The 25,468-nt window shown below is 51.6% G+C and overlaps 1 long non-coding RNA gene and 1 pseudogene across 1 annotated transcript in view; one reads left to right on the forward strand and one right to left on the reverse strand.

Annotated features, from left to right (window-relative positions):
- Positions 1 to 25,468, forward strand: part of LOC144375453 (uncharacterized) — a 116,446-nt gene that overhangs the window by 43,965 nt on the left and 47,013 nt on the right. The gene's annotated exons all lie outside the window — the stretch shown is intronic.
- Positions 209 to 1,310, reverse strand: LOC144370687 (homeobox protein TGIF2 pseudogene; annotated as a pseudogene).

Raw genomic sequence — 25,468 nt, forward strand, 5'->3', positions numbered from 1 at the left:
AAGTGAACCAGGAACCCAGAACAGCTGTCTTGAGCCTTGAGCACCCTTGTTGGCTGATGCTTTCTTGGAGTTCTCAAAAACTAAAGTGATAGGAATGTGTAGGATCTAGGGTGCCAGGTCCTGCTGCTCCTGATGAAGGCCTAGTTCTTTCAATTGACTCTAATTTCTACCTGTGAGGGTATTGTCTGCATTCAATCATTTCTTTTGCCTAGTTTATTAACTGTGGTGTGTTGATGAGTCCATCTGCGGGGTTCCCAGTCTCAGCCCTGGTCAGAAGGGCAAGTGCACTACCAGAGGTCAGTAGGGGAGGGACTCTCCTTGTGGGAAGAGGGCTGCTGGCTTTCCCCACTCGACTGTGTGGAGCAGCATGGAGCACACAAAGAGCACATTGACGGGACCTGGTACAGATACAGTAAGCACCGAGAGGCTGTACCACCTGGCAGGGCCACTTCTCAGGGCCTAGCACTGCGATAGGAGATGGTAAACTGATTAGAGTCTTTGCCATCCTGCCAAAGCGTGTCTGGGGAAGCCACTACCAGAGGTTGATGAACCAATTACATGTGTGCAGTACTGAGAGGTAGGTCCTTCCAGAAAGGCTCAACTTCTGAATTGAAGGGCAGGGCTTGTAGTAGTACAAGTACAGCCAGTCCCAGAGGATCTTCACAGACCCCTTGGGCAAGTTCCCTCTGCACTTCCTCTTGCCAGCCAGGGAGAGAAGGCCTTTGTCTTCACGCAAATCATGTTTGACATGGTGCCTAGGAGCTAGACAGGGTCTTGGATGAGCTTTTCCTAGTGGCTTTCAGACCAACTTGGTCTTAGTCTGGGCATTCTGGGTGGGACAGGGGGAACCGGGGTTGCACGCAGCATATTGACCAGTCCTGACAGCTCACGGGTCTTCCTCCTAATCTTTTTTTAAAATTTTTTTTTAAATATTTACTTTTTAGTTGTAGTTGGACACAATACCTTTTTATTTTATATATTTATTTTTATGTGGTGCTAAGGATCAAACCCAGGGCCTTGCACATGCTAGGTGAGCGCTCTACCATTGAGTCACAACCCCAGCCCTAACCTCCTGAGCTTTAAGAGAATACCTTCATGTGTTTTAAGCCATTAAGTGAGTGTGGTAAATTGTCTGCACTCAATCATTTCTTCTGCCTTGTTTATCAACTGCTTAAAGTAAGAATTTCTGACTTTCTATAATTAGATTAATTTAGGCTGTTGAAGGAAAGAAACTATATATATATATATATATTTAGTATTTCTTTTATGGGCTGGGATTGTGGCTCAGCAGTAGAGTGCTCACCTGGCATGTGCGGGACCCGGATTCGATTCTTAGCACCACATTAAAAACAAAAAAACACATATATCTGGGCTGAGGTATATCTTAGTTGGTAGAGCGCTTGCCTTGCATGCACAAGGCCCTGGGCTCTAATCCCTTGAACCAAAAAAAAAGGAAAAAAAAGTATTTCTTTTATTTCCCTGCCCCCAACCCAGTATTGGGGATTGAACCCAGGGGTACTTCATTCTTAGCCCATTTTTAAAATGTTTTGTTTTGAAACAGGATCTCATCAAGTTACTAAGGCTGGCCTCAAACTTATAATCCTCTTGTCTCAGCCTCCCAACTTGCTAAGATTACAGGCATATGCCATGGTGCCCAACTCTTTTTCCTGTACTTCTTAGTAACCAGAAAATTACATATACATATATGATCACCTCTAAATAAATATGCAACTCCATGCAACAGCATTTTACTTTTTAATTTTTCTCCTCTTTTTAAAATTTGTTCTTTTAGATATACATGATGGTAGAGTGTATTTTGACATATTATACTTACATGGAGTACAACTTACACTACTTAGGATTCCATTCTTGTGATTGTACACGATATGTAGTTTCACTGGTCATGTATTCATATATGCACATAGGAAAGTCTTATCCAATTCATTCTACTGTCTTTTCTACTCTTATCCCCCATTCCTTTCATTCTCCTTTGTTTAATCTAATGAACTTCCATAGCTGCCCCCATTGTGTGTTAGATCTGCATATCAGAGAGAATATTTGACTTTTGGTTTTTTGGGATTGGCTTATTTTACTTAGCATGATAGTCTACAGAACCATCTATTTACCATAATTTCATTCTTCTGAGAATATTCCATTGTGTATGTATACCACATTCCCTTTATCCATTCATCTGTTGAAGGATAGGTTGGTTCCATAGCTTAGCTGTTGTATATTGAGCTGCTATAAACATTGATGTGGCTGTGTCATTTCATAATGCTAATTTTAAGTCCTTTGGGTATATACTGTGGAGTGGGATAACAGGGCCAAATGCTGGTTCCATTCCAAGTTTTCTGATAAATGCAAGAGCATTTTAAAAGTCAAAAATTTTTAAAATAGGGCTGAGGGTATGGCTCAGTGGTACATTGCTTGCCTAGCATGTGCAAGGCCCTAGGTTCAATCCTCAGCATTGCAAAACATAAATAAATAAAAAAATAAATTTAAAAATTAAAATCCCCAATTGTTGTCATTTCAAAAATGATCATTGAACTCACTGATGAAATTATAATGCAATTCAGGGAGGAAACAGATCAATTGTCTAGCAGCCTTCCAAGGAAGCTGCACTTTGTAAAGAATGGTATGTCTGTGTCCCTTTTAGTGACAAGTTAAACTGTAATAGAATGGATGGGCTATCTTTGATGCAAATGAGTTACCTACAGATGAATAGAAATATACCACTTTCTTACTAGCTTGGGGAAGAGATCAGCCTGCTTGCTAAGGAGAATGAATTGTTAGTGCTTGAGAAGTGGGAAAAACTCTGAGGGGTCCTGAATTCACAATGCTTAGCTGCTGCTTTGTATATGTTTTGTTGAATTTAATTTTGTACTTTGGAACAGAAAACTTAAACTTTAATAAATTGATACAGTTGACATTCTACTTAGTATTAATACACATATGATGAAATGATCTCAAGGCCTGGGGCTGGGGCTCAATGGTAGTGAACTTCCTGGCATGTGTGAGGCACTGCATTGCATATAAATAAATAAAATAAAGGTCTATCAACAACTAAAAATAAATTTTAAAAAAAGAAAAAAAATGATCTCAGTCCTGATGTTCTGCCCCAGAATTCGAACACCATTGGAAAAATGATAAGAGAGTTCTTGAGCCACTTAAGGAAAATAGAATGGACAATAATGCAAGCAGGGAGTGAGACAAAAGGAGATACTCTGTTCTTTTAACACAGTTGATTTCTTGATATACTGATTTGCTAATCCCGGCTGCTGCTTCTATGTAAAAGAACATCAGTCATCTTGACCCATTAGGCCTTAATGATTTTGGTAATTATCAATTCCATTTGCATTTTCCTTTTTGAGGGGGGGCAGGGATTGAACTCAGGGGCACTCGGCCTATCCCCAACTCTATTTTGTATTTTATTTAGAAACAGGGTCTCACTGAATTGCTTAGCGCCTCACTTTTGCTGAGGCTGGCTTTGAACTTGCAATCCTCCTGCCTCCAGCCTCCTGAGCCACAGGGATTACAGGTTTGCGCCACCATGCCCAGCTGCATCTTCCTTTTGACCATTCAATTGCACTCCAAGGACAGAGGAAATTTTGCAACAGTGTCTGAAATTGAGCAGAAAAAGATTTATTTCATTTAAAACACTTGGGTAAACAGGGGAGATAACAAAGAGTGTGCAAGTAACACTGGACCCTGCTGCATGTCTGCATGTATTCTGGCTGAGATTCATGGTTTATCATCGGTAATAGCTACTGTCTGTCATTGTTGCTGCTTCTTTCTCTTGGTCCCCTGGGCACCTAACAGCTTAACTCAGATGGAGTCCCTAGAAGAAAAAAGTTTATTTTTCTGTTTCTCCCAAATTGGTGGCCAGGCTGTATTGCTCCTATGCTCGTCTTCCATACATCACAACTCTCTGCTTGTTCTCGGCCAGCTGCTTAAGGTACACTGGACATACTATTAGGCTTATTGACTGAAATGATGCATCAATTAAATGACAATACATAAAAATATTTCCTTATAAACTCACAATACCTGACATTAGCAAGTGTATGGCTTGTCTCAATTAATTTACCCCTAAAACTCTCCAAGAGCCTGAGGATGAAGGTGGCAGATGATTTAAGTGGAAGACAGAACTTAGCTCTTAGCTGAGGTGCTCTGAGCCCCTCACCTTGGTTTGAGTGTGGTGCTGAAATCCCGGTGCCAAGAGTGAATAGGTTTTCTTCTCATTCTCTTCCTCTTATTTTGTGATTGTGTCTTGTCAACTGTCATGGACTTCTTCCTTTGTCTTCCCACAGCATCCCTTTTGTGCTTTTCCTGTGCCATTTTGCCTTTAGAGTTGTTTATGTTGGGCCTCAGCTCCTATAAAGATTAAGTTCCTTGACAGTCAAAAATTTATCACTCAGGTTGGGGCTGTAGCTCAGTGGCAGAGAACTTGCCTAGCCTGTGTGAGGCACTGGGTTTGATCCTCAGCACCACATTAAAAAAATAAATAAAGTCAGTCATGCTGGGCTGGGGATGTGGCTCAAGTGGTAGCGCGCTCGCCTGGCATGCGTGTGGCCCGGGTTCGATCCTCAACAACTCATACAAAACAAAGATGTTGTGCCCGCCGAAAACTAAAAATAAATAAATAAATAAATAAATAAATAAATAAATAAATGTTTAAAAAATAAATAAAGTCATGCTGTCTATCTATACTACAATTTTTTTAAAGTTATTACTCACATTTGTCTCCCTCACAACATATCAAAGTTCTGTGCACATACACATTTGCTGAGTATATATTGATTGAATAATGGCAACTGATTGAATTATTCACTTACTGATTCCTACAGGGCCAGGTCTGCAATGGCCTGGAAGAGTGACCTGGTAGGTGCTTAACAAGGATCTTTACTGTATCCTTTAAAAAATTATGTAGAATATAATTTTTTAAGCAAATTACTTTTTTAAAAAATATATATATTTTTTAGTTTCTGATAAAACTTTATTTTATCTTATATGTGGTGCTAAGAATCAAACCCAGTGCCTCACACATTTTAAGCTAGTGCTCTACCACTGAGACACAACCCCAGCCCAGCCCTGCTTTTTGTTTTAATTGATGATGTTTACATTCATAGCAAGTTTTGCTTTTTTTTTTTTTTTTTTTTTTTGGTGGTGCTGGGGATTGAACTCAGGGCCTTGTGCATGTGAAGCAAGCACTCTACCAACTGAACTGTATCCCCAGGCCCATAGAATCTGACTTTTAAAAACTGTACTTATCCATCAACTCTGCCTTATTTTATTTTTTGCCATACTCAGGATTGAACTATAGCCTGGCACATGATAGGAAGCACTGTACCAGTGAGTTGCATCTTCAGCCCTATCTTATTCATTTGACAAAGAACATGTATATAAGGTTATTTTAGAATTTTTTACATGACCAAGCACATCCAAGGATAATTATTATTTGAATAGAATTTATTGTCTCTAGAAGTCTTGGAGCTTCAAATTTCATTGAAAAGAAACACTGATGAAGTCTAAATCAATCACGGTAAGAAAAAATGAGGTAAATTTGTCACTTGGAGTCATTAGGATGGTTTCAAACTAGCCCTTTTTTCTCTGTTTGAAAATTATGTTCAGTTAATCTGTATTGCCTTTTACATAGATAAACTAAAAGCCCATTCTAAAAGCTGTACTTTTAGCTATTGAAATCAAACTGATAGTTTTTTAAAAATATATTTTTAGTTATACATGGACACAATATCTTTATTTATTTATTTTTATGTGGTGCTGAGAATTGAACCCTGTGCTTCACAAGTGCAAGGGAAGTGCTCTGCCACTGAGCCACAACCCCACTCAAACTCTGCTAGTTTTGATGGTTCATATCAATAAGCCCTTATTCCATTGGGTCACCATATCCCTCTGTCAGAAAAAAAAAATCCTTTTAGGAAGAGGAAAGAAGGCATGTGACTGTTCATGCTGAGAAGGACCCCTCCTGTCCATTCACCTGTCCATTTAGAGCACAGGTAACTCCAAAATGTGTCCCAGACCACCTGTATTATTTTTACCTATAATATCCAATTATCAAGAGACCCATAAAACTGTGTCAGGCTAAACCAAATAAAATAAATAACCTAGAGTGAAAAAAATTGAGAATATTTGGAAAGTTACACAAAAAGTTTAATAAAAAGGTAGAGATCATTCACTCATATTTGAATTAAATTCTATAGTCATATAATATATTAAATAAGAAATACTGGATCTCTGATTACCATGTGTTTCTGACATTATCTAGATCTTGAGGCTAGATATGAGTGCTCAATTGATCTGGCACTGTGCACTGCCATAATTAAGCCTATGTGAAATAAAAATGTTTTAAACAAATATATCATGGAATGTATCTAATTCAGCTACTTTCAGTGGAATTTGAATTCTGGAATTATCAAAGAAATTATCAATTTCTTTGTTATTAAGATGACTGAGTTGTACAAAATAAATGTATTGTCTATTATTTGTGACTCAAGTCTAATTTTTTTTTTTGGTAAATGAATAAAATCTTTACATAACTATTAATCTGACATCTGGTGTTTTACAATACCAAAAAAGAAAGTGTTGACATTTTATAATTTGTTGCTGAAACAAATCCATAAAATGAAATGTCATCCTGTAATTATTTCTTGATTCCACTCTATCACAATTCCTACACTAACTTTTAAATGTGCTGTGTTTAATTTTCAGGTAGCATCAATCTCCCTGCAGCATAACTCAGGTTATTCAACATAATCTTCAGATCAAACAGTGCCTTCTGTCACTGTATAAACACTCTGTGTTCCAATAAGTTTGAAAAATGTGTGAATAAATTCAGTTGCAATCCCTAAGGCAGGCTTCTGATTAAGGGTTGTTAAAGTAATCACTATCCGTTGAAATCAGGGGAATATTTATTCTATAAATTCACATTTGGAATCACCATTTGGTGAAGAAAAATCCCTCTTCATTAAAGCTGGCAAACATGAGAAATGGCTGATATAATCACTTCACTAATTTATTAATTTGTTTAATTCTTTTTTTGGTACCAGGAATTGAACCCAGGGGTGCTCAATGATTGAACCACATCCCCAGCCCTTTCTTAATATTTATTTAGAGACAGGGTCTCGCTGAGTTACTTAGGGCCTCGCTAAATTGCTGAGGCTGCCTTTGAACTCACAATCCTCTTGCCTTAGCCTCCTGAGCCATTGGGATTATAGGCATGTGCCATGGCATCTGGATAGTCACTTGTTTACTTTTCAAAAAATATTGATAATCTTCTGTGTGACACCCACTTGACAAATACTGCAGATACAAAAGTACAAAGTAGACATGGTCTCTGCCTAGAAGAATTTTCATTGGAATTAAATCAGTCATGTGTTGCCACACGCACTTTTGTAAAAAAAAAAATCTTGATCTCTTTATTTTTTATTTGTTCTTTTTAGTTATACATGACAGTAGAATGTATTTTGACATATTTTACCTATGTGGAGTATAACTTCTCATTCTGTGATTGTACGTGATGTGGAGTTACACTGGTCATGTGTTCATATATGAACATAGGAAAGTTATGTCCAATTCATTCTACTATCTTTCCCATTGCCATCCCTCCTCTTTCCCCCATCCTTCCCTGTCCAAAGCAGTAAACCTCCAGCCCTTCCCTCAGTGCCCTCACCTATTGTGAGTCAGCACCCACATATCAGAGACAACGTTTGGCTTTTGGTTTTTGGAATTGGCTTATTTCCTTTGGCATGATAGTCTACAGAGCCATCCATTTACTGGCAAATGCCATAATTTCATTCTTCTTTGTGGCTGAGTAATATTACATTGTGTATATATACCACATTTTCTTTATTCATTCATCTGTTTTTACTTTATTTGTTCTAATTAGTTATACATGACAGTATAAAGCATTTTGACACAGCATACATTAATGGAGTACAACTGCTCCCTCTTCTGGTTGTACACAATGTAGAATCACACTGGTCATGTAATTGTATATGCACATAGGGCAATAATGTCTGATTCATTCTACTACCCTTTCTACTCCCATATTCCCTCTACTCCCTTCACTCTCCTCTGTCTAACCCCAATTACATCTGTTCTTCCCTAGCTCCCACCCCTTATTGTGAATTAGCATCCACATATCAGAGATAATATTTGGCCTTTGGTTTTTTTTTGGAACTGGCTTATTTCCTTTAGCATGATACTCTACAGAGCCATCCATTTACTGGCAAATGCAATAATTTCATTATTCTTTAAGGTTGAGTAATATTCTACTATATATATATATATATATATATATATATATATATATATATATAACATTTTCTTTATCATTCATCTGTTGAAGGGCATCTAGGTTGGTTCCTTAGTTTGGCTATTGTGAATTGAGCTGTTATAAACATTGATGTAGCTGTATCATTGTAGCATGCTGATTTTATGTAGTTTGGATACATACTGAGGAGTAGGGTAGCTGGGTCAAATGGTGATTCCATTTCAAGTTTTCTGAGAAATCTCCATACTGCTTTGCATTATGGTTGCACCAATTTGTATTCCCACCAGCAATGTGTGAGTGTACCTTTCCCCCTACATCCTCACCATCATTTATTAATGCTTATATTCTTAATAATTGCCATTCTGACTGGAGTGAGATAAAATCTTAGTTTTGATTCGCATTTCTCTAACTGCTAGAGATGGCGAACACTTTTTCATATATTTTTTTGATCGATTGTATTTCTTCTTCTGTGAAGCATCTGGTTCCATTCTTTAGCCCGTTTATTGATTTGGTGGAATAACTTTCAGTTTGCAGCTAACAACTAGCAGCTATGAGCAGCTCGGAGTGCTTGAAGAATCTACACTTCTTCAGGCTTGATAGGAACAGGATGGGATGCTCTGATCTAGCCAGCCTTTATTGAAACCACATCCTTAGCACTTGTGGTTAGTGTGGCCAAGCTGCCAGGCCAGGAAAATGATGGGCAGGAGCTTCAGGAATGGAAGTTCTAACTTAGAAATCCCCTCCCCTAGGGACAAAGACCCTTTCTGATGATAGCAATATTTAGAATATCCTCATAGTGTGGTTACATTAGGCATAAGATGATTGGCTTATGGATACTATCTTGCTTGTGTGTGATCGATGGGCATGCCCCACTCAGACCCTATAACAATTGTATGCATTCCAAAAATAAACTGACCTACTAGACAACGACCTGAGGTGGGTCTCCAGCCAGTTCTCTCACCAGCTCCCAGAGTCTGTGTGTTGATTTCTAGTCTCTTCACGCCCCCCCCAACCACTGCGGGACAAGGTAGCGAAGCAACTAGTTGATCAGAACCACAGCACAGGACCAATTTGAAGAGCCAAGGCTAGAAAGAAGGTGGGGGAGAAGAGGATCCGGGCATTGCCAGGATACCACACCACAAGGGGAACAGAGGTGACTCACAGGAGGGGGCCAGTAAATGGGGCCTTAACCAGGGTAGAGGGGACTCGCCCCTCAAGGCAGGAGACCCTTCCCCCCTGGGGGGGGCACTTATATAGCTGTAGCCAGGGTAGCAGGGTCTCGCCCCTCCCAGAGGGAGAACCCTTTCACCTGGGTGTCAGGGGGAGCTCCTATCCTGCTGTAGCCAGGGTAGAGAGGATTCGTCCCTCAAGGCAAGAGACCCCTCCCACCTGCATATGGGGGGAGCTCCTATATCTCTGCAGCCAGGGTGTAGGGGACTTGCTGCTCCAGAGTCGGGAGACACTTCCAACCTGGGTGTCATGGGGAGCTCCTATACTGGCACAGGCAGGGTATAGGAAGTACATCAAAGTTCAATCCCTGGTATCTCCTGCCCTCCCCCCCATAAAATAAAATAAATAAAAATAGTGTCTTCTTTTAGGCCAACAATTGTTTGGAATACCTTTATAAGTCTGGGGCTTTCTAAACTCAGATTTCTAAGACTCTACCCTCCAGGTAGGAGACTCCTCCCACCTGAGTGTCAGGAGAGATCCTATACAGCAGCAGTCAGGGTAGAGGGGACTCCGCCCTCCAGGAGGGAGACCCCTCCCATCTGGGTGTGTGGGTGAGCTTATATATTTGGGTGAGCTTGTATAACACCTTAGCCAGGTAGAGGGGACTTGGCCCTCCAGGCGTAAGGCCCCTTCCACCTGGGTGTCTGTGGGTGCTTTTATACCAACACAGGCAGGGGAAAGGGAACTCTATCCTACAGGGGTCAGACTCCTCACACTTGGTTGTTCTGGGATTTCCTATATTGCAGGAGCCAGCATAGAGGGGACTTGTCCCTCCAGGACCCCTCTCTCCTAGGTTTGGGGGGTGGAGCTCATATACCGCTGTAGCCAGGGTAGTGAGGACTCACCCCTCCAGGCAGGAGACCCCTCCCACCTGGGTGTCAGGGGGGATCTCCTATACCTCCGCAGCCAGGGTAGAGGGGACTCACCCCTCCAGGCGGGAGACCCCTCTCACCTAGGTGAGGGGGCGCTTATATACCACTTTAAACATGGTAGAGGAGACTTGCCCATCCAGATGGTCGACTCCTCCCACCTGGGTGTCAGGGGGAGTTCATATACCACTATAGCCAGGGTAGAGGGGACTCTCTGCTGCAGGCAAGAGACCCCTCCCAACTGCGTGTTGGGGAGAGCTAGTATACAGAGGCAACCAGGGTAGAGGGGACGTGGTACCTCTAGGCGGAAGACCCCTCGCCCCTGGGTGTCAGGGGGGGAGCTTGTATACCGCTGTAGCCAGGTTAGAGGGGACTCGCCCCTCCAGGCCAGACACCCCTCCTACCTGGGTGTTGTTGGGGCGTCTCATATACCTCATGAGTCAGGCTAGAGGGGACTTGCCCCTCCAGGCGGGAGGCCCCTTTCACCTAGTTGTCTGGGGGAGCTAGTATACCGCCAAACCAGAGACCCCTCCTACCTGGGTGTCCTGGGGGGTCTCTTATACCTCTGTAGCCCTGGTAGCAGGGACTCGCCCCCCAGGTGAGAGACCCCGCCCACTGGGTGTCAGTGGAAGCTAGTATACCACCCTAACCTGGGTAGAGGGGACTCGCCCCTCCAGGCGGGAGACCCCACCAGGCGGGAGACCCCTCCCACCTGGGTGTGTGGGAGGAGCTCCTATACTGCTGCATCCAGGCTAGAGGGGACTTGCCCTTCCAGTCAGAAGACCCCTCCCACCTGAGTGTCAGAGGGAGCTCTTGCACTCCAGCAGCCAGGCTATAGGGGACTCGCCCCTTCAAGCGTTAGACCCACCTGGGAATTGGTGGTGGTGGTGGGGACTCCTATACAGCTGCAGCCAGGGTAGAGAGGACTCACCCATCCAGGCGGGAGAACCCTCCCATCTGGTTGTCGCGGGGACGGGGTTTTCCAATATCTCTGCAGCCAGGGTAGTAGGGACTCTCCCCTCCAGTCGGGAGACCCCTCCCACCTGGGTGTCAGGGGAGCTCATATTCCGCTGCAGCCAGCATAGAAGGGACTCTGCCCTCCAGGCCTGAGACGCCTCCCACCTGGGTGTCTGAGGGAACTCCTATACCTCCGCAACCAGGGTAGAGGGGACTCGCCCCTCAAGGCCGGAGACCTCTCCCATGTGGGTGTAGGGGGAGCTCCTTTACTGCTGCAGCCAGGGTAGCTGGGACTCGCTTCTCAAGCGGGGGACCCCTCCCCACTGGGTGACTGCAGAGCTCCTATTCCTCCACTGCCAGGATACAATGGACTCGCCCCTCCAGTCAGGACACATCTCCAACCTGGGTGTCAGGGAAAGCTTGATTACCTCTAGAGCCAGTGTAGAGGGGACTCACCAATCAAGGTGCCAGACCCCTCCCACCTGGATGTCAGGGAAAGCTAGTATACCACTGCAGCCAGGGTAGAGGGGACTCGCTCCTCCATGCGGGAGACCACATACACCTGGGTGTCTGGGGGAGCTAGTACACCGCCATAGCCAGGGTAGAGGGGACTCGCCCCTCCATGCGGGAACCCCCCCACACCTGAATGTCTAGGGGAGTTCCTACACTTCCAAAGCAGGGTAGAGGGGAATCGCTCCTCTAGGCAGGATACACCTCCCACCTGGGTGTCAGGGGAGCTGGTATACCAGGGCAGCCAGTGTAGAGCAAACTGGCCCATTCAGGCAGAAGTCCCCTCCTACCTGGGTGTGGGGTGGAGCTCATATACTTCCACAGCCACTATAGAGGGGACTGGCCCCTGCAGGCAGTGGACCCCTCCCACCTGGGTTCACGGGGAGCTCCTATACCGCCTCAGCCATGGAAGAGGGGACTAGCACCTCCAGGGTGCAGGGGAGCTTGAAACAGCCACAGACAGAGTACAGGGGACTCGCCCCTCCTGGCAGGAGACCCCTCCCACCTGGGTATGATGGAGAGCTATTATACCTCCACATCCACAGAAGAGGGGACTCGCCCCTTGAGGGGAAAGACTACTCTCAATTTTGTGTCAGGAAGGACAGAGGGGGCTATACCCTCCAGGCGGGTGACTCCTCCCGCCTGGGTGTCAGAGGAGCTCTTATACTGCAGCAGCCAGGGTAGAGCTGACTCTCCCCTGGCTAGAGTCCCCTCCTACCTGGGTGTGAGGGAGAGCTCATATACCTCCGCAGCCATGGTAGAGTGGAGCAGCCCCTCCAGGCGGGAGACCCCTCCCACCTGGGAATTAAAGGGTACTCTTAAATCTCCGCAGCAAGGGTAGAGGGGATTTGCACCTCCAGTCGAGAGTCCCCTTCCACCTGTGTGTTGGGGGGGGGAGCTTGTATACCGCCTTAGGGTAGAGGGGACGTGTCCCTCCAAGCGGGAGACCCCTCCCACCTTGGTGTCTGGGGGAGCTCTTATACCACAGCAGCCAAGGTAGAGGGGAGTTACCTCTCCAGGTGGGAGATCCCTCCCTACAGTGAAGGTAGCAGCGACTCACCCCTCCAGGAGAGAGACCCCTCCAACCTGGGTGTCCCAGGAATTCCTAAACCTCTGCAGCCAGGGTAGAGGGGACTCACCCATCCAGGTGGAAGACCACTCCCAACTAGGTGTCCGGTGGGGGAGCTTGTATACCTCCCTAGCCTGGGTAGAGGAAACTCGCCGTTCCAGGTGGGAGATTCCTCCCACCTGGGTGTAGGGGGATGCTCCTACATCACCACAGGCAGAGTATAGGGTAATTGCCCCTCCAGGATGGAGACCAGTCCCACCTGGGTGTCGGGGGAGCTTGAAACAGCCACAGCCAGAGTAGAGGGGACTCACCCCTCAAGGTGGGAGACTCCTCTCACCTAGGTATGTCGGGGGGGCTCATATACAGCTTCAGCCAGGGTAGCAGAAACTCGCCCCTCCAGGCGGGAGACTCCTTTCACCTGGGTGTCAGGGGGAGCTCTTATCCTGACAAAGCAAGGGTAGAGGTGACTCGCCCCTGCATGTGGGAGACCCCTCCCATCTGGGTATGGGGGGGAGCTCATATACCTCCACAGCCAGGGTAGAGGGGACTGGCCCCTCCTGGAGGAAGATCCCTCCCACCTGGTTGTCAGGGGAGCTCATATACCGCCATAGTCTGGATAGAGGGGACTCGCTAATCTAAGTGGGAGATCCTTGCCATCTGGTTTATGGGAGAGCTCCTACACCGCCAAAGCCAGGGAAGAGGAGACTCTCCCCTCCAGGAGGGACACCCCTCCCACCTGGGTGTTAGTGGGGAGCTCTTATACCACCAAATCCAGGGTATAGGGGACTCGCCCCTCCAAGGGGGAGACCCTCCCACCTGGGAATCCAGGGGACCTCATGTACTGCCACAGCCAGGGTACAGGGGGCTCACCCTTCTAGGTAGAAGACCCCTCTCCCATGGGTGTCTTATACCTCTGCAGACAGGTAAGACTGGACTTGCCCCTCCAGGCGGAAGACTCCTCCCACCTAGGTGTGTGTGTGGGGGGGGAATATCCTATACCACTGCAGCCAGGGTAGAGGGGACTCGCTCCTCCAGGCGAGAGATCCCTCCCACCTGAGTGTCGTAAGGGGGGGGGCTCCTATACTGCTGCAGCCAGGATAGAAGTGACTCGCCCCTCCTGACGAGAGAACCCTTCCACCTGGGTGTCCAGGGGAGCTCCTATACCACCACAGGCAGGGTAGAGGGGATGCTACCATGCAGGGGCCTGACTCCTCACACCTGGTTGTCATGGGAGCTCCTATACAGCAGCAGCCAGGGTAGTGGGGACTTGCCCCTCCAGACAGGAGACCCCTTCCACATGAGTGTCGGGGGAGGGAAGGCTCCTATACAGCTGCAGCCAGGGTAGCAGTGACTTGCCCCTCCAGGCAGGAGACCCCTCACTCCTGGTGTAGGAGGGGGCTCTATTACCCCCGCAGCTGGGGACTCAGCCCTCTAGGCGGGAGACCCCTCCCACCTGTGTGTGGTAGGGAGCTCCTATATCGCTGCAGCCAGACTAGTGGGGATTCACCCCTCCAGAAAGGATATTCCTCCCACCTGGGTGAAAAGGGGAACTTGTATACCACCTTAGCCAGGGTAGAGGAGACTGGCTACTCCAGCCGAGAAACTCTTCCAACCTGGCTGTCTGAGGGAGCTTTTACCACTGCAGCCTGGGTAGGGGGTACTTATCCCCCCCCCGTGGGAGTTCTCTCCCACCAAGGTGTCAGGGGGACCCCCAATACTGCCACAGGCATTGTCGAGGGGACTCGACAATGCATGCAGGAGATCCCTCCCACTGGGTGTCCTGGGAACTCTTATATGGCACCAGCCAAAGTAGAGGGGATTCCCGCCTCTAGGCGAGAGACTCCTTCCCACCTGGGTGTCAAGGGGAGCTCCTAAACCTCCGCAGCAAGGCTAGAGGGAACTCGACCCTCCAGGTCAAAGACCTCTAGTACCTAGTAGTGGGTGTCAGGGGAAGCTCATATACCCCAGCAGCCAGGGAAGAGGCGACTTGCCCCTCAAGGAGGGGAGACCCCTGCCACCTGGGAATCAGGGGGAAATCTTATACCACCGCAGTCAGGCTAGAGGAGACTCGCCCCTCCAGTCGGGAGAATCCTCCACTTGGGTGTCCAAGGGAGCTGGAATACCACTGCATCCAGGGTAGAGGGGACTCGCCCCTATAGGCGGGAGACTCCTCCCACCTGGGTGTCAGGGGGAACTCATATACTGCCAGACAGGGTAGATGGTTTTGCCCCTGCAGGCAGGAGAGCCCTCTTAAACCTGGGTGTCCAGGGAGCGAATGTAGAAGAGATTCACCCTCCAGAAGGGAGACCCCTCCCACTTGGGTGTCTGGGGAGCTCCATTACCTCAGCATCCAGGGTAGAGGCGACTTGACCCTCCATGTGGGAGACTCCTCCACCCGAGTGTATATGGGAGCTTGAAACAGCCACAGACAGGGTAGAGGGGACTCGCTGTTCCAGGCGGTGACCCCTTCTGCCACGCAAACAGTGCTGGCTTCATGAAAGAAGGTTCCATTCATAAGAAATTGCTAGGGAGTTTTAAATTAAAGAGACAGACTCTCATTACCTTTAACACCAGCTCCAAGATGGCAATCTCCTAGCTCCGCCTCCAGCCACTTAATGTGGTGGCAAGGTTCACAGAAGAGATTAGCAAGAGAGGGAGAACACACCAGAAAGGAGCTTTTATTGGGGAACCAAAAATTTCAGGGAAAATCTCATCCAATGAAGGTTAAGGTGGGCAGCATCCCAAGGTCAGGGGCGACGATTGAGGCTTCAGGTCAGTGGCCAGGCACGCCTCTGCATGGACAAGCCCTGGGACCTGGGAAAGGGTGGGAAAGGGTGGGAAAGGCTTTAACACAGCTGTGTCTAAGCGCTTCTCACCCAGCCAGGGAGGTAACTCAAATCACGATGGCCTCCTACAACCCCCCCCCCAAATCTGGCTATGGGGAGGGGGGGTGCTCATATACTGCTGCAGCCAAAACAGCAGGGACTCACCCCACTAGTTTGGAGACCTCTCAACCTGGTTGTCAGGGGAGCTCATATAGCACTGCAGGCAGGATAGAGGGGACTCGCCACTCATGGTGGGAGACCCCTCCCACCTGTGTTTCTGGGGGAGCTTGTATACCGCCTTAGCCAGGGAAGAGGGGACTTGCCCCTCCAGTTGGGAGACATCTCCCACCTGGGTGTCTGGGGGAGCCTGAATATCTCCGCAGCCAGTGTAGAAGGGACTCGCTGCTCCAGGCGGGAAACTATTCCCACCTGGGTGTCAGGGGGAGCTATTATACCAATGCAGCCAGAGTAGAGGGGACATGCCCCTCCAGGCAAGAGACCCCTTCCATCTAGGTGTTGGTTGGGGGTACTCATAAGCTTCTGTAGCCAGGGTAGAGGGGACTTGCCCCTCCAGGACAGAGACTCTCCCACCTGGGTGCCGGGGCGCTCCTTTACCTCTACAACCAGTGTAGAAGGAACTCATGCCTCCAAGTGGGAGACCCCTCCCACCTGGGTGTCACAAAGAGCTTGCATACCACCTTAGCCAGAGTAGAGGTGACTCGCCCCTCCAGGCAGGAGAGCCTCCCTCCTGGGTGACTGGGAGCTTGTATATTGCATTAGCTAGGGTGGAGTGTACTTACTCCTCCAGGCAGAAGACCCCTCCCATCTTGCAATGGCAGGGAGCTCCTATACTGCTCCAGCCAAGAGACAAGAATCTGGACCACTAGGCGGGAGACACCTAAACCCTTGTTGTCAGGGGAGGTCATATACCAACAGAGGCAGGGAAGAGGGGACTCGCCCTTCCAGGTGGGGGACCCTCCAATCAGGGTGTGTGCAGGAGTTCCTACATCTGCAGCCAAGGTAGAGCAGACTGGCTCCTCCAGGCTGGAGGCCCCTCCTACCTGGGTGTAGGGATGAGCTTGTATATAGACTGCCAAAGCCAGGCAAGATGGAACTCGCCCCTCCAGAAAGGAGACTGGTATGGGGGCAGGAGCTCATACACCGCAGCAGCCATGGTAGAGAGTACTTGCCCATCCAAGTGGGAGACCCCTACCACCTGGGTGTCAGGGGGAGCTCATATACTGCCACATCCAGGAGAGAGGGGACTCGCCCTTCCAGGCGGGAGGACCTTTCCCACCTGGGTGTCAGGGGAGCTCTTAGACTACCGCAGCCAGGGTAGAGGGGACTTGCCCCTCCAGGCGAGAGACCCCTCCAACCTGGCTGTTGTGGGAGAGGTCCTAAACTGCTGCAGACAGGGTATAGAGGACTCGCCCCTCCAGGTGCCAGACCCATCCCATGTGGGTGTCAAAGGGAGCTCTTATACCGCTGCTGCCAGGTTAGAGGGAACTCAGCGCTACAGGCTGGAGACCCCTTCCACCTGGGTGTCCTGGGGAGCTCCTATACTGCCCCAGGCAGGGTAGAGGAGACTGCCTCTACAAGGCTGGAGACTCCTCCCAACTGGGTGTCAGGGGAGTTTCTACACAGCTGCAGCCAGGGCAGAGGAGACTCGCACTCTAGGCAAGAGACTACTCCCACCTTTGGGGGGGGGGCTCCTATACCACACTAGAAAAGGTAGAGGGTTTCACCCCTCTAGGTGGGAAACCCCTCCCACCTGGGTGTAGGTGGGAGCTTGTACACCGCTGCAGCCAGGTTAGAGCTGACTCGCCCCTCCAGGAGGGAGAACCCTCCCACCTGGGTTTCTGCAGGAGCTCCTAAACTGTAGCAGCCAGGCTAGAGGGGACTCACCCATCCAGGCTGGGGACCCATCCCACCTGGGTGTCAGAGGGAGCTCTTTTACTGCTGCTACCTGTGTAGAGGGGCCTTGCCCCTCCATGCATGAGATCTCTCCCACCTGGGTGTCAGGGAAAGCTAATATGACACTACAGCCAGAGTAAAGGAGACTTGGTCCTCATGATGGAGACCCTTTTACCTGGGTGTCTGGGGGAACTCATATCCTGCCAAGCCAGGGTACAGGGGACTCACCCCTCCAGGCGGGAGATCACTCTGACCTAGGTTATGTGGGGGGGCGGGGCTCGAATACCCCTGCAGCCAGGGTAGCAGAGACTCGCCCCTCCAGGGGAGAGACCCCTCCCACCTGGGTTCGGGGGAGCTCCTATACCTACACAGCCAGAGTAGAGGGGTTCGCCCCTGCAGGTGGGAGACCCCTCCCACCTGAGTGTCCAGGGAGCTCATCTACTACAGCAGCCTGGTTAGAGGGACTCACCCCTCCAAGAAGAAGACCCCACTCACCTGTGTGTTGGGAGTAGCTTGTGTACCACCTTAGCCAGGATAGAAGGGACTTGCCCCTCCATGGTGGAGACTACTCCCACGTGGGTGTCGGGTGGAGCTCCTTTACCTCCACTGCCACCTTAGAGAAGACTCGCCCTTCCAGGCGGGAGACCCCTCTCACTTGAGTGTCAGGGCCACCTTTAATTCCGCCTCAGCCAGGGTAGAGGGGACTCACCCCTCCAGTCAAGATACCCCTCCCACTAGGTTGTCAGGGGGACCTCATATACCTCAGCAGTCAGGGGAGAGGGAACTTGCCCCTAAAGGCTGGAAACCCCTTTCATCTAGGTGTCCTGGGGAGCTCCTATACCACCATAGCCAGGGTAGAGGGGACTCGCCCCTCCCGGCGGGAACATCCCCCACCACCACCTGGGTGTCCAGGCTGGAGACTCCTCCCACTGGGTGTCAGGGGGATCTCTTACGTGGTAGAGGGGACTCGCCCATCCAGGCGGGAGACCCCTTCCACCTGGGTGTCCTGGGGAGCTCCTATACCGCTGAAGCCAGGGTAGTGGGGACTCGCCCCTCCAGGCGGGAGACCCCTCCACGTGAGTGTCAGGGGGAGTTTTTATATCGCCAAAGCCAGGGTTGAGGGGACTCACCGCTCCATGCGGGAGACACCTCCCACCTGGGTGTCAGGGGGAGCTTCTACACAGCCACAGCCAGAGTAGAGGGGATTTGCCCTTCCAGGCGGGAGGCCCCTCCCACCTGGGTGTCAGGGGGGAGCTCCTATAACTTCGCAACCATGGTACAGGGGACTTGACCCTCCAGACGGGAGACACCTCCCATTGGGGTTTTGGAGGGGGCTAGTATTCTCCTGCAGCCAGTTAGAGGGAACTTGCCCCTCCAGGCGGGAAACCCCTCCCACCTGGGTTTAGAGGGGGAGGGTAGTGGGGACTTGCTCCGACAGACAGGAGACCCCTCCTACCTGGGTGATGCGGGGAGTTTGTATACCACCTTAGCCAGGGTAGAGGGCTCTCCCTCCAGTCGGGAGACCTCTCCCACCTGGGTGTGGTGGGAGCTCATATACTGCTACAGCCAGGTGGAAGGGACTCGCCCCTCCAAGCCAGGGATGCTTCTCACCTGGGTGTCAGCGGGAGCTCATATACTGGAGCAGCCAGGCTAGGGGGGAATAGCCCCTCCAGGCCAGAGACCCCTCCCACCTGAGTGTCCGGGGAGCTCATATACCACCACAGCCAGAGTAGAGGGGACTCGCCCCTCCAGGAAGGAGACCCCTCCCACCTGGGTGTTACAGGGAGTTTGTATACCACCGCAGCCAGGGTAGTGGGGAATCGCCCCACCAGGCAGGAGACCCCTCCCACATGGGTTACATGGGGAGCTTGTGCACTACCTTAGCCAGGGTAGAGGGGACTCTCCCCTCCATCAGGGAATCCCCTCCCACCTGGGTGTTCAGGGGGAGCTCCTATACTACAGCAGCAAGGGTAGTGGGGACTCGCCCCTCCAGGAAGGAGACTCCTCCCACATGGGCCTGAGAAGATCATATACCACCACAGCCAGGGTAGAAGGTACTGGCCACTTCAGATGGGAGACCCCTCCCACCAGGGTGTCAGGGGGAGCTCCTATACTGCAGCAGCCAGGGTGGAGGGGACTCGCCCCTCCAGGGGGGGGGGACCCCTCCTACCTGGATGTCAGGATGAGCTCTTAAACTGCAGCAGTCAGGGTAAAGGGTACTTGCCCCTACAGGCGGTAGACTCCTTCCACCTTGGTAGCAAGGACTCGCCCCTCCAATCGGGAGACCCCTCCCACCTGGGTGTCAGGGGGAGGTAGCATACTGCCACAGCCAGTGTAGAGGGGACTCGCCCCTACATGCGGGAGACCTCTCCCACTTGGGTGTCCTGGGAACTCTTATATGGCACCAGAAAAAGTAGAGGAGACTCCCTTCTCCAGGTGGGAGACCCTCCCATCTGGGTGTCTGGGGTAGCTTGTATACCTCTGCAGCCAGAGAAGAGGGGACTAGCTGCTCCAGGCTGGAGAACCTTCTCACCTGGGTGTCACTGGGAGCTTCTATTCAGCCACAGCCAGGGTAGAAGGGACTCGCCCCTCCAGGCGGGAGAACTCTTCCACCTGGGTGTCAGGGGTGCGGAGGTGGGGGGAGCTCCAACACCACCATAGCCAGGAGAGAGGGAAATCGCCCCTCCAGGCGGGAGACTCCTCCCACCTGGGTGTTCACAGGGAGATTGTATACCTCTTCAGCCAGGGTAGAGGGGACTCGCCCCTGCAGGTGGGCGACCCCTTTCAGCTGGTTTTCAGGAGAAGCTTGTATCTAGCCACAGCCAGGGTAGTGGGGACTTACCCCTCGAGGAAAGAGACTCCTCCCACCCGCGGTGTGGGGGCCTCAAATAAAGGTGCAGCAATGGTGGCAGGGACTCGCCCCTCAAGGCAGGAGATCCCTTTCACCTGGGTGTCTGGGGAAAATCCTATACCTCCCAATCTGTTATGGGGGAAGCTAGTATGCCGCCCCAACTAGGGTAGAGGGGACTTGCGCCTCCCAGGGGGAGACCCCTCCCACCTGAGTGTCAGGGTGAGCTTGTATACCGCCACAGCCAGGGAAGTGGAGACTCGCCCCTCCAGGCAGGAGAACCCTCCCACATAGGTTTCCCGGGGAGCTTGTATACCACCTTAGCCAGGGTAGAGGTAACTCGCCCCTCCAGAAGGGAGACTCCTTTCACCTGGGGGTCCTGGGGAGATATTTACCACCACAGCCAGGGTAGAAGTTACTTGACCCTTGAGGCGGGAGACCCCTCCCACCAGGTGTCAGGAGGAACTCTTATACTGTAGTAGCCCAGGTCAAGCTGACTTGCGCCTCCAGGTGGAAGACCCCTCCCACCTGGGTGTCCAGGGAGCTCTTATCCTCCTGCAGCCAGTGTAGAGGTGACTTGCTCCTTTAGGCCAGAGAACCCTCCCATTTGGGTGTCAGGGGGAACTCCTATACCACCACAGCCAGGGTAGAGGGAAATCGCCCCTGTAGGCGGGAGACCCCTCCCACCTGGGTGTCCAGGGGAGCTCCTGTACCACTGCAGCCAGGGGAGAAGGGACTAACCCCACCAGGCGGGAGACCCCTCAAACCTGGGCGTCGGGGGGAGCTCCTATACCATCACTGCCAGGGTAGAGGAAACTCACCCCTCCAGGCGAGAGACCCCTCCCACCTGTGTGTCAGGGGGGAGCTCCTATACTGTCGCAGCCAGGTTATAGAGGACTCCCCCCTCCAGGCAGGAGATCCATCCCACCTGGGCTCAGGGGGAGCTCTTTTACCGCCGCTGTCAGGGTATAGGGGATTTGCTCCTCCAGGCAAGAGAACCCTCCCACTTAGGTCTTGGGGGGGGGAGAACTTATACCGCCACAGCCAGTTTAGAGGTGACTTGCCTCTCCAGGCTGGGGACCCCTCTTTCCTGGATGTCCAGGGGAGCTTGTATACCGCCTTAGCCAGGGTGGAGTGGAATCGCCCCTCCAGGCTGGGACCCTATCATCTGGCTATTGGGGTTGAAGCTCTTATACTGCCCAGTCAGGATAGAGGGGACTCGCCCGACTAGGCGGGAGACCCCTCACACCAGGTTGTCAGGAGAGCTCATAAACCACTGAAGGCAGGGGAGAGGGGACTCAACACTTCAGGCGGGAGACCGCGCCCATCTGGGTATGGCGGGGGAGATCTTACACTGCTGTAGCCAGGCTAGAGGGGACTCTCCCCTCCAGGTAAGAGAGCCCTCCCATCTAGTTAAGTGGGGGGAACCCTTATATGCAGCAGCCAGGGTAGAGATGTTTTGCCCATCCAGGCGGCAAACCCCTCCCTCCTGGGTGTCCAGGGGAGCTTCTATACCACAGCAGACAGGGTAGAGGGACTCGCCCCTCCATGTGGGAGACCCCTCCCACCTGGGTGTCTGGGAGCTTATATACCACCGCAGCCAGGGTAGAGGGTACTTGCCTCACCAGGCAAAAGACCCCTCCCAACAGGGTGACAGGGAAAGCTCCTATACTACAGCAGCATGAATAGAGGACACTTGGCCCTCCATGTGGGAGACCCCTCCCACCTGGGTGTCTGGGGAGGTAGTATACTGCTGCATCCAGGGTAGAGGGGACTCGCCCCTCCAGGCAGGAGACCTCTCCAACCTGGGTGTCAGGGAAACCTAGTACACTGCCTCAGCCAGGGTATAGGGGACTCACCCCTCTAGATGGAGACCCCTCCCAACTGGTATCAGGGAAAGCTAGTATACCACCGAAGCCAATGTAGAGGGGACTAGCCTTTCAGGTGGGAGACCCCTCCCATCTGGGTATTGGGGGGAGCTCGTATATTGCTGCAGCCAGGGAAGAGGAGATTCACCCCCCTAGGCAGGAGGCTCCTCCCACCTGGGTATGTAGGGTGAGGCTCCTATACAGCTGCATCCAGGGTAGTAGGGACTCGCCTCTCCAGGCGGGAGACCGCTTCTCGCTTTCACCTGGGTGTCAGGGGGAGCTTATATCCCTCCCCAGACAGCATAGACGGGACTCTCCCCTTCAGGTAAGAGACCCCCTTCCACCGGGGTATCTGGGGAATTCATATACCTCTGCAGCCAGGGTAGAGGGGATTCGCCCCTCAAGGCGAAAGACCCCTTCTACTTGGGTGTCTGGGGGAACTCTTATCTTGGCAGCTAGGGTAGAGGGGACTCGCCACTCCAGGCCAGAGAACCTTCCCAAGGGGTGTGGGGAGAGCTCCTTACTGCTGCCGCTGTGGTAGAGGATACTCGCCCCTCCAGGTGGGAGATCCTTCCCTCCTGGGTGTCCAGGAGGGGGCTCCTATACCGCCCTAGCCAGGGTAGAGGGGACTCGCCCTTCCAGGCAGGAGACCCCTCTCACCTGGGTATCTGGGGAGAGCTCCTTTACCACTGCAGCCATGGTAAAGGATACTCGCCCCTCCAGGAGCCAGACCCTTCCCACCTGGGTGTTGGGGGGGAGCTCCTATACCGCTGCAGCCAAGGTAGAGGGGACTCTCCCAACCAGGCGAGGAACTCCTCCCACCAGGATGTCTGCAGGAACTCCTACGTCACTGCAGCCAGGGTAGAGGGGACTCGACCCTCCATTCGGGAGACCTCTCCCACCTGGGTGTCTGAGGGAACTCCTTTACCGCCAAAGCCAGTGTAGCCAGGACTCCTCCCTCCAGGCGGGAGACCCCTCCCACCTGGCTGTCATGGAAAGCTAGTATAACACTGCAGCCAGGGTAGAAGAGACTCGCCCCTTCAGGCGGGAAACCCCTCCTATCTGGGAATGGGGGGGGGGTTGAGCTTCTTTCTATACAGCAGCAGCTAAGGTAGAGGGACTCACTCCTCTATGCAGGAGGTGAGTTTCTGGGGAGAGCTCATACAGTGCCAATGCCAGGGTAGAGGGGACTCGTCCTCCAGGAGGAAGACCCCTCCCACCTTTGGGTCTGGGGGAGCTTGTATACCGCTTTAGCCAGGGTAGAGAGGACTTGCTTCTTCAGGGGGGAGACCCCTCCCAACTGGGTGTCAGGGACCACTAGTATACCACTGCAGCCAGGGTAGAGGGGAATCCCTCTTCCAGACTAGAAGGATATATGCAGCAGTATATGAGGTCCTCTGACAACAAGGTTGAGAGGTTTCCCATCTGTGTGTTTGGGCAAGCTTGTATTCCACCTTAGCCAGGGTAGAGGGTACTTGCGCCTCCTGGCGGGAGACCCCTCCCACCTGGGGTTTGAGTGGTGTGGGGTGGGGCTCCTATACTGCCTCAGCCAGGGTAGCAGGGACTCGCCCCTCCAGTCAGAGACCCCTCCCACCTGGTTTTTGGGTGAATCTCATATACAGCCACAGCCAGTGTAGAGGGGACTCGCTCTTCAGTTGGGAGACACCTCACACCTGGGTGTCCTGGGAGCTCCTTTACCACTGCAGTCAGGGTCCAGGGGACTTTCCCCTCTTTGCAGAAGACCCCTCCCTCCTGGGTGTCAGGGGAGCTTGAAACAGCTACAACAGGGTAGAGGGACTCGCTGCTCCATCCTGGAGACTCCTTACACCTTGGTATCAGGGGGAGCTCTTAAACCACTAAATCCAGGGTAAAGGGGACTCTCCCCTTCAGGAGGGAAACCCCTTCCACCTGGGTGTCCAGGGAAGCTCCTATACCACTGCAGGCAGTGTAGAGGGGACTCTATGCTCAGGTGAGAGACTCCTCACACCTGATTGTCATGGGAGCTCCTATATTTCAGGAGCCAGAGTAGAGGGGATGTGCCCCTCCAGGCACGTGTCCCTCCCATCTGGCTATGGGGGGGTGCTCATATACCACTGCAGACAAGATCGCGGGAAAATGCCCCACTAGCCAGGAAACCGCTCAACCTTGTTGTCAGGGGACCTCATACACCGCTGGAGGCAGGATACAGAGGACAATCCACTCCAGGCAGGAGACCCTTCCCAACTGTGTTTCTGGGGGAGCTTGTATATCGCCTAAGCCAGGGAAGAGGGAATTTGCCCCTCCAGGCGGGAGACCCCTCCAACCAGGATGTCAGGGGGAGCTCCTATACCGCTGCAGCCATGGTAGAGTGGACTTGCCCCTCCATGCGATGGACCCCTCCCACCTGGGTGTCAGAAAAACATCATATACCCCAGCAAACAGGGTAGGGGTGACTCGCCCCTCCAGGCGTGAGACCCCCTCCCACCAGGGAATCCAGGGAACTCATATACTTCCACAGCCAACGTAGAGGGGACTCGCCCCTCTTGGCAGGAGAACCCTATCCCCTGGGTGTCTGGGGGAGCTCCTATACCTCTGCAGCCAGAGTAGAAGGGACTCTCTTCTCAAGGCGGAAGACCCCTCCCACCTGGGTGTCACGTGGAACTTGTAACCACCTTAGCCAGGGTAGAGGAGACTCGCCCCTCCAGGCAGGAGACCCCTCCAACCTGGCTGTAGGCAGGAGCTTATATACCACCTCAGTCAAGATAGAGGGGACTGGCCCCAGCATGTGGGAGACTCCTCCTACCTGGGTGTCTATGGGAGCTCCTACACTGCCTCCTCCAGGGTAGAGGAGACTTGCTCCTCCAAGCAGGAGACCCCTCCCACCTTGTTGTCAGGGCCAGCCTGTATTCAGCCTTAGCCTGGGTAGAGGGGACTCACCTCTCCAGGCAGCAGACCACTCCCACCTGGGTGCCAGCTGCGGGGGCTCATATGCAGCTACAGCCAGGGTAGCAAGGAATCGCCTCTCCAGTGGGGGGATATCTCCCACCTGGGTGTATGGGGGAGCTCCTATGCCTCCTCAGGCAGGATGGAAGGGACTCGCCCCTCC

The sequence above is a fragment of the Ictidomys tridecemlineatus genome, chromosome 2 (assembly GCF_052094955.1).
Source record: "Ictidomys tridecemlineatus isolate mIctTri1 chromosome 2, mIctTri1.hap1, whole genome shotgun sequence".
In the NCBI taxonomy this organism is placed as follows: domain Eukaryota; kingdom Metazoa; phylum Chordata; class Mammalia; order Rodentia; family Sciuridae; genus Ictidomys; species Ictidomys tridecemlineatus.